This window comes from Bison bison, unplaced genomic scaffold (genome assembly GCF_000754665.1).
Source record: "Bison bison bison isolate TAMUID 2011002044 unplaced genomic scaffold, Bison_UMD1.0 scf7180017864235, whole genome shotgun sequence".
Lineage (NCBI taxonomy): Eukaryota > Metazoa > Chordata > Mammalia > Artiodactyla > Bovidae > Bison > Bison bison.
The window spans coordinates 4,684,604-4,694,932 of record NW_011494807.1 but is presented as its reverse complement, the minus strand read 5'-3'; positions in this window follow the sequence as shown (position 1 = coordinate 4,694,932).

Sequence of the window (10,329 nt, the reverse complement as noted above, 5' to 3'; positions counted from 1 at the left end):
GTCGGCTGGAAAATAATTTTTGTCTGCCAGAGACAGGGAACAGCTACCCGAGGGTATTGTGGTGAAAAAAATGACTCTCGAGTTTTGGTCCTTGAATGTCTTACTGTTCAGCACTCAGCAGTTGTTCTGAAATAACTCATCTGGCAGAGAAAGAGAATGAAAGAAAAATCCCTCTGCTACTCTCTGGCCTGAGTTTCTAGGAAGCTTACTTTTTTTTTTTTTTTAAAAGGTTTTTTGATTTGGCTTTACACTGTGTGTCAGTTAATTGTAGAGTTACACCAAGGTCTGTGAAATCTTGTTGGCTAACATGCCTTCTCCTCTCGGACTGTTTTCTCCCTCGGACTGTTTTCTCCCTGTGATATGCTAACAATCAAACTCTTTTTCTAGATGACACCACAGTTTATCTCTCCTAGGCAAACCTAATCTGAGGGTGTTTCTGAATGTGGGCGAGACATGATTTGGAGACAGGGATCTCTGTTCTCGAACATAAGAGGATTTCTAGAAGTTTCCTCCATTTTGTTGTTTGTGATATGGGGCCTAGAATCACCTTTCCTGCATTTGTGCTTATGTTGTGGAGATACCCTCACACCTGGTAGAAGGGAGTAGCAGTGTTTCCACAGAAACTTGGATCACTGGCTGGGAAGCCTCAAACAATGCTTTCATTGTATCAATTAGGATAGTGAGACCCAGTGACTTGATGAAGGAAGCATAGCTGTTTAGGACAGAACTATGGTTAGAACTCGGGTCTAATTGTTAACCTATAGCTGCTTCCCCTATTTCTCCCATTCTCATGGCTTTGGTCATGGAAATAATTTTAGGAAATATGTCAAGTTTAAGTGAATCTCTCTAAATCCATAGATTTGACTCCTCCCTCTAAGCCCGGAAGAGGGTTAGCTATTTGTCATCTGAAGCTGAATGAGTAAATTAGGTCAGTTTGTCCAATTACCTGCCTCTTTTTGCCTCTCTCTGTCTCAGGTAGTGAAAACTACTAAACTCACAGAACCAGAAAGACTGGTACAACTACAACTTTAAGATCTACAACTTCTCCTGGGCTCTCAGTGTTTCCTGATTATCCTCTGCTTGCCTAATTTTTTCAAGCCTCCATTTTCCTTCAGCTTCCTGACCATCCCCTCAATTTTCTGCTTATTCCGATTCATTGAGCCCACTCTGTATTTTACAGTCAAAGTAGAAGCTGTTAATGGTCTCCAAACTCCTGTGTCTAACCCCCCACCACGTACATCTCTACCTACCTTGTTCTCCTTCATCTGTCTGTGATTCATGTCTCTTCTCCCAAATGACTCATGCCTCTTCTCTCAAATCTGCCCTCTTTACTGGTTCTTTGTTCTTGTTCCTTGTGCTTTTTTCTGAGAGCTCAATCTAGTCATTGTGCTCTTCCTTGTATGTTTAGCATGATTCTGTTTTGTGGTTCTTTCCAATTTATGCTTAAGCCACTTCCTCTGACTCCCTATCTTCTTTGGCTTTGACTTATCTTTCTCTTTTTCTTCACAGCAAGTCTTCCTGAAATAAGAAGTCTATGCTGCTGCTTCCTTTAAAAAAATTTTTTTTTACCTCCCACTCATTCTTCAAACTAAAGTATCTATGTTTTTCTTCTGCTATACTTCTGAATCTACTCTTGTAGGTCCCAAAGACATAGGTTGTTGCAAAATTCACTGGATATATACTTTCTAGGCATAATCATATTTAACCCATGGGCAGCATTTGTTAACCATGATATCTTTACCTTAAAAACAATCTCCTTATTGACGACAGGGCATTATATACTCATGTTTTTTTCCATAACCCTCTGGCCATTTCATTTCAGAATTCTTTGCATGCTCATTTTCTTCTGCCCAAGTTGTTACTCTTGGCATTGGTTAGAGTCTCTCCTAAATTGTATGATCCACCCATTTCATTATGTTTAACTTCTCACACATATTGTGGCAAATTTCAGATCTTCATTTCCAACATATGTATGTTTTCTAAATTTCAGACCCAGTTATCCAAATACCTATAAGATGTCTCACTTTGGATGTTCCACAGGCATCTCCAGCTCAGTATAGGGCAAATCACCCTTTGTTCCAAACCTGTTCTTCCTCCTATGTTACTTATCTCAGTGAATAGTAGGAGTTCACCCAGTTGCTCAGGCCAGTACTTCTTATCCTCCTGAACCTAGTACTTCTTATCCATCCTGTGTCTCCAAGACATTTTCACACAACCCTAAATATGTCTCAGTTCCACCCAATTTCCCACATACCTTAATCCCAGCTACTGTCTCTCTTGCTTGAATTACTCCATAGACTTTTAACTGTTCTCTTTATCTTCTGTATTGTTTCCAATTCACTTTCTTTATTGCAGTGAAAGTGGTATTACTACAACAAAAGTCTGTTCAAGTCATCGTCTAGTTTTTTTCTAGCTCTCCATTGCCCTAAAAGGCAGTACCTTAACTCCTTTTTCTGTGAGTTATGTGATCTGGACTCTACTTATCAATTCTACTTCATCTTACCTGATTTCCCTGCATATCCTCTTTAAACTAGTAAACTTATTTTATTTCCTCCAATGTGCCTTGATTTTTTCTCTCTTTTAGTCAACAGTGATTTACTGAGCATTTACTGCGCTAAGCCCCTTCATTGTTTCCCCTGCTTTCACTCTTTCTCTCCTTCACCCTACTTGAAATGCAACTGACTCACTACTCATCTTGGAGTTTGCCTGGGAAGTCTTTCCTGATACCCTTCATATTAAGGTTTCCTACTATATGCTTCCATGGCGGCTTCAGTGTCTTCTATGGCTTACTGCTTTCTTTATAATTGCTTGTTTAATTACTGAGCAGTCTTCCCCACCATTTATACAGGGTTAAGGGCATAGACTGGTCTCTGCATTATTCATTATTGTAGCTCTATTGTCTAGAGTAAAGGAGAGACTTTTATTCATTTATGGAATGAATAGATGGGTGAATATTTTCATAGTTTGGAAAGAGAATGTGCATAATATTGCCAATAGTATCGCCATTCAAGTAATAATAATAAGATAACTTGCTTCTCACTCAAGGAGTTAAGAAAAGTTTTGTTTAAAGTTTATCCTTTCATTCTGGAGGTCTTTAAAACTCTATCAGAAAGACCTGGCCTAAGGGAAAGGTGAGAGGAGATAATTTGTTGACTGGGCACGTTTATAAATGTCTGCAATGGTTTACAACTTAGTCCCACATTGACACAGTTCAAGGAGAGCCATGGCAGGTGATGTCCTTATTCTCTAGTCTCAGGAGCTAGTGACTCAAGGAACACTTATGTGGGCATGACTTCCACGTCCAGCCTCCCTCAGGTGTATGAGGAACAGAAAGAATGCAAAAAGAAAAAGAAAAACAGAAAAGGAGCACAGGTAGGGAGTGACTATAGAAGTTTTTCAAACTATATGTTTAAACTTTACAGCTTAATTTCAGAGCCTAGGGGCCAGTAGCAAGGCATGCTCTAGGGGCCATGGCAAGGTTGCTAAATGCAACGAGTTCTTATTAGTATAAAATCACGTAAAGGAGCACAAATAAAGAATGACAGAGAATAATTTTATAACAGTACAAAGTTAATGTGCATAGCAATAAAGAGCCCAGGGCTAAAAGGCAAAACTTAATATTTGTGTAAGGGATAGCATGGTCATCATTAATAAGACCAACAGTACACTGTTAATGTGATCAGAGCTAGAAAAGTAGCAAAGATTCGCACATGATTATTCTATTAGGTTATTTATAACATGTGGCTATTGTAAAAAAAAAAAATCCCCAGGAAATATTCACATATCAAATCTAATGGCAGATCAGATTTAATAAAAGCTATCTTGTTTATTGACTTTTATCATACATCGTAAACTGCGGTAAGACCTTATAAACATTATTGGATTTAGTCCTCACGTCAACCTTGAAGTGGGTATTATTATTCCCATTTCATATACTGACTAGTGTGTTGGGGGTGTCGGAGAATTATGACTCCACATAGCCTGTCTTCTGCAGGGCTGTGTCATCCAGCCATTCCCCTAATTGATAAACACTTAATTCTCATACTAAGGATATCAGTACACATTTCAAACCATAGGATTCAGGTCTCACTGAAATAAAACCATCCAGATTGTGGAAAAGTCCTTTTCTCAACATGACACATGTAGGGTGGAGTGATGGAGTGAATGTGAGGATGAGGAAAGAGACTGAAAGTGAACTGCTCCCTTCCCACCCTTTGTTCACAAGTCCTCAGTTGGAGTGATTTGATGTGCTTTGATAAACCACTTATCCTAACATGTTATCTGCAATTTATAACATCATGCTATAAATTTGGGCAATATTACTAGAAGATCCCTGCTAGTATACCTTGAATGAATAATACTGTAAGCTAACAATTAAAAAACACCTATTGAGAGAGCTGTATGTGACTCATTTGCAAATAGACGTTGGAACCTTGTTTAAAGCAATATCAACTCTGGCAAGACATATAAACATACATAGTGGACATATAAACAACAAAATAAAATATAAATAAGTACCATGCTGGATATTGTAGTGGGGGTTGATTAAGCAGGCCTTCCTGCCATCCCTTTCCCTTTCTCTGGTGACAGAATTTATCTTTCTTGTAGGAAATCCATTTTGTCCCTGAGCTTGAGTTTAAGTATGAGTCCAAGATGTAGACTTAGCCAATCAGAGAGAAAATACTCCATTCTCTTATCTCTCGTCTCATCCTGGATTCAGTCAGGAATGGACACGTGACTCAAGATAAACCAAGCCCATTCTCTTTTTCATGAATTTGATTCTTGAAGTAAATGACAAAAGGTGGGGGCGTTAGTTGTTTCTTTGTGAAGGCAACAGTGCAGAGATGACCCATTACTCTCTACCATTATGAGTCATGTAACTACCCTATTGCTGTCCTCCCAGAGGCCTGATGGTCCAATTCCTTCTGCAAGTCTGTGAGACTTCGAGTTTGTCACCTAATTTCTCGTATGCAATTGTATCTTTCTTTTCCACAGTTTTGGTTGTTACTTCCTATTTTTTTGTTTGTTAACTAGAGCTGCGTTTTGGCTTATAATCAGAAGACTGTGACTGATGGAGAAATTGGTATTAGGAATGGGGTATTGCAGATAACAAAAGCTAAGGGATAAAATTGGCAGAAAGATGGCAGGGTGAGGACCCTGGGAATTCCCCCCGTTCTGACGGAGAAGGTGGCAGTGCTCATTCAGTGACACCAAAACACCTTCTTACAATGTCATTGCTTGTAGTTTCTTTGTACAGAAATATAGCTGCTAAACTGTAAGTCCATGGGGTCGCAAACAGTCGGACACAACTGAGTGAGTGAACAATGAAAGACTGTAAGAGGTTTCATGGGAAAATGTGGGAAACTTGGAATTTGTTGGTTGCTTTAAAAAATAATTAGATGAATCGGTTTATTTTTATGAACATGATTTCATATCAAGTAAATGCAAATATATTGATCTTTATCACTCAGTTTTCAAGAATTAAGTAGAGTTCCCTGTCCTACATAGGAGGTCCTTGTTGACTATCTATTTAACATATAGTAGTGTATATATATCAATCCCAATTTATCCCTCTCCCTGTTTTCCCCTTGGTAACCATAAGTTTTCTAACTCTGTGATTCTGTTTCTGTTCTGTCAGTAAATTTGTATCATTTTTTAGATTCTGTATATAAGCCACTGGAGAAGGAAATGGCAACCCACTCCAGTATTCTTGTCTGGAGAATCCCGTGGACAGAGGAGCCTGGTGGGCTGCTGTCCATAGGGTCACACAGAGTTGGACATGACTGGCGTGACTTAGCATGCATGCATGCATATAAGCCATATCATATGATATTTGTCTTTCTCATTCATTTAGTATGATAATCTTTAGGTCCACCCATGATGCTGCAAATGGTATTATTTCATTTTTTATGGCTGAATAATATTTCGTTGTATATATGTACCACATTGTCTTTTTTAAATTAATGAACTTAATTTACCTTTTAGAGCAGTTTTAGGTCCACAGAACCATTGAACAGAAAGTACAGAAAGTTCCCCCTGTCTCCTCAAACATACCACCTCCTCTTGTTGAGATTTTTAATAAAATATTATAATAAAGGTACCAGCCACAGTCTAAGCTAGACCACCTGAAATCAGAGAGGGGAGAACTCTGCTGGGACGACAGTTTCAATTCAGGACTGTGAGGATGGACTGCCATGGGGGCACCTCAGTAAGACAGAGAAGTAGAAAGAGAACCCTAAGTTAGATTCAGAGACCACGCCTGGACAAATTCTCTGACTTCAATTGCTTGTATGTGGAGTTTTCTAGAAGGTTAGTTGTTCAGTGATCAAGTGAAGTTTTAAGGTGCTTATTCTGCAAGGTCTGTGATTTCCCATCCCTCCAAATTTAATAAACATGAATTGGGCTGTTATGGCAAGTAAGCCCTCAGGAAAGGAATATTCTTTGATAAAAGAATATTAGAAAGTGTTAGTCACTCAGTCATGTCTGACTCTTTGCAACCTATGGACTGTAGCCTACCAGGCTCCTCTGTCCTTGGAATTCTCCAGGCAAGAATACTGGAGTGGGTTGTCATGCCCTTCTCCAGGGATGTTCCTGACCCAGGGATTGAACCTGGGTTTGCTGCGTTGCCACTTCCCTGGTGGCTCAGATGGTAAAGCGTCTACCTACAATGTGGGAGACCCAGGTTCGATCTCTGGGTTGGGAAGATTCTCTGGAGAAGGAAATGGCAACCCACTCCAGTACTATTGCCTGGAAAATCCCATGGACGGAGGAGCGTGGTAGGCTACAGTCCATGGGGTCACAAGGAGTTGGACACGACTGAGCAACTTCACTTTCCTGCATTGCAGGCAGATTCTTTACTATCTGAGCCACCAAGGAAGTTCATATAGTTCTCTCATATTCTCATGATTACAAGGAGCAATGGACATGGATGATTTTCCCAGAGGATAGAATCAGGGCAGTTATATTAAATGACCGAGGAAGCCACCTTATTGCCTGGATAGGGAATCTTTGTAATCCTTGTCTGGCAGGAGATGATATATATTTGGGGCTGTAGCCATTGTAGGTGGTTTCTAAGTGGTATTCTTGGTATGGGCTTCCCTGGTGGCTCAGATGGTAAAGAATATACCTGCAATGCAGGAGACCCAGGTTCAGCCCCTGGGTAGGGAAGATCCCCTGGAGAAGGGAATAGCTATATTTATGTTGTTTTACCTTCATCCCTATGTCTGGAGTGTGTTGGGTGGTTCATTTCACAGGTGGTTACAGCTTTTAGAACCTGACTTGCTTTGACTGAAATCAGGGGTGCTGAATGAACATGGAGCCGGACGTGATAATTGGACAGACCTTTGGTTTGTCTCTTTTGAACATAGTGTACTTCTAGTTGTTAGTAGAAGAGTTCATAGTGAAATTGTTTTGCAACTGTTTTTCTCATGGTATGTATGATAGTGTGATACAAATATTAACCAGACAAGCAGTAGAATACAATGGAGATCTATGTTATTCCCAGCATCCCACGTGCCCTCTTGAAAGAAAGAGCCTGGTTTTCTGTGGGGCAACCATTTCTTTGGTGTAGAGTGCAGACTGACCATCACATCCTCTCCCAGTACTTTCCTCATGAATGGATTGGATGTGTAACACAGGCTATTCAATACTAAATGTCTCCTGGTCACAGTAACTGGTTTAGGGTTGGATATGTGATCTAAGCCAGGATCCTGAGAGCCCTCTGTGTGATGTTTGTGTTAGCATTATGAAAGAAAATGCTTTCTTTTTACTGGAACAGCTTAATTAGTAGGATGTGAGTTTTGAACTGCCCACAGGCACAGGCTGGCCACATGGAGAGAGGCTTTTTGGGGATTGGAGAGAGAATGAATGAGTAAGCTGATATCTTGCTTTTATATTTTGAGCCCTGGAAATGACTAAAGTCACCTTTCTTTTCCTAAGCTACTTTACATACTGTCACACACATTATAGTAATAGGGAGCAAAGAAGTATCAGTAGTTAGTTATCTCCTTGTGGGACAGCTGCAAAGAAGACAAGGCATTTGAGATGGGTTTTAAAGGATGAGCAAGGGTTTTCCAATCAGAGAGCATGAATGAAAAGGCATTTGCGCAGAGGTAACAGCATGATGAAATGTAGATTTCTAGGAGTATGCACTTTATCAAGGGAAGGGGCATTGCAAACGTGGCATGTTGGGTGGAGAGATGGAGGATAATTCTTCAAGGATAGTGTGGGGGTGGATGATGAAGGGTCTTTTTGCCGTCTAGGTGGTTCCAGCTTCATCACATTATCTTTGAGGGTATTTAAGTAGCTGAGCTGTGAGATCCCACCAGAGGAGGGAAGCAGGGATGCTGGGGTGCAAGGAAGAGCAAAGGCTCAGTGACCACAATGTCTGGAAGCAAATCCTGGCTCCATCACTTATTCTATCTGTGACTTTGGGTGAATTCTCAAAACTCTTAAAGCCTCAGTTTCTTCATCTGTAAAATGGGTCTGATAATAGTATTAATAGCATTTATAGGTTTGTTACAAACATTAAATATGCCAATGTAAACACCTATACAAGTGTTCAACAGGCTGTTTCACAGAGGTATTATTATCAGTGATTTAGAAATAAAATTCTGGGGAGCAAACTGAGGATTTTTGTAGGGAAGGGGAAGCAGGGGGGAAAATATTGATCATTTGTAAGTGTCCCTTTCACACGGATTCATTTCTCAACCTGGATAACTTTCCCCTAATGGACAGAGAGGGCTTCCCTGGTGGCTCAGCAGTAAAGAATCCACCTGTCAGTGTAGGAAATGCAGGTTCAATCCCTGGGTCGGGAAGATCTCCTGGAGAAGATAATGGCAACCCACTCCAAAATTCTTGCCTGAAAAATCCCATGGACAGAGGAGCCTGCTGGACTGCAGTCCATGGGGTCACAAAGAGTTGGATCCAACTTAGTGACTAAATAACAACAGACAGAGAGGTAGGTCCCACACAAATAGGATATAGGACTAACTTGTTCAGGTAGGAGAATGAGAACGGATAAAAGACCAGTTTCAGAGCATATAATGCCACCCAAGAAGATGGACTTGCATACAGTTCTCAAGTTGGGGGGCCTTTGGTGGCCAGGAAATGGTCTGAGATCACTGGAGATTTGGAGGAAATGGCTGTGGTTAGGGACACAGACTCCAAAGTCCAGCAACAGTGGGAAAAATTTGCCTAGAGATGGCCTTGATTGTGGCAGATCACTGGAAGAGTCTTTGAAGATGTGAAGGAGAACCATAGGCAAGGATCTGCAGGAGGGCAAAGCAAGAGTTCAGAGGGCAAGGGGCCAGACGGTCCAGTTAACACCTTAGTAAGAAGTTCCACAAAATCCTTAACCATCACAACTATTCAGGGATTCCACTTGATGTCCCATCACCCAGAACATAGGTTTAGCAAACCCTAAATGTCATTCACCCTAGCTGTCAGCAACAGGAGAGACAAAGCCCCCTGGCCCACCTCTAGGCTTAAGGCGAAGGCAGAGAATAATTGAAAGTACAGAAAGATAAGGAGAAAAGGAAGGAAGAGGGCTCTATAAGAGCATGAAAACCTGACCTCAATTCCAAGCTCTGAAGATTACTAGCTGTTTGATCCTAAACAAGTTGTTTGTTTAACTGTATCTTAGAAAGAACCAGTCTGTCTGGATCATTGCTCCATTCTCAGTGTCTAGACCAGAAGGTGGTTTTTAGCAAGCCTGCAATGATTAGCTGTTGAATCAATATAAATATAAAATGGCATCTTATAAAAATTAAACAAGCAAATAGTAATAGTTATTGTTTTTTTGAGTGCTCATGGTGCAGCAGGCGATACTGTGAGTACTTTACATTTGTCAATTCATTGAATTCTCAGGGAATCCTGTGAGGCAGGAAAGATAATCCTGTTCATTTCATAGATGGGCAGATTGAGGCAAAGACAGATGAAGGACGTTGTGCAAAATCACGAAGCTAGAAAGGAACAGAGTCAACATTTTTCCCTAGGTAGTCTGGCTCTAGAACACAATTTTTTAACCATAATTTACATTGACCCTTAAAGCAGATATTTAAACTGACTGATCCATGTCCCATTCTCCTATCTTTTGGTAACTATCCAAATTTTTCTTCAGGTGATAGGGCTGGATTTTCAGTCAAAGAATTAGACTCTATAACATGTCTAGAAATCATCACACTATGTTGCTGCTTATAAACATTTCTAAAAATGAGCTCAATGCACAAATGTGCTTGTGGAATTAAACTGTATATTAGAATATTTAAATTTAAAGTTAAATAGCAATTTGGAGATGGTAACATAATAACACTAATGGCACAATTTATG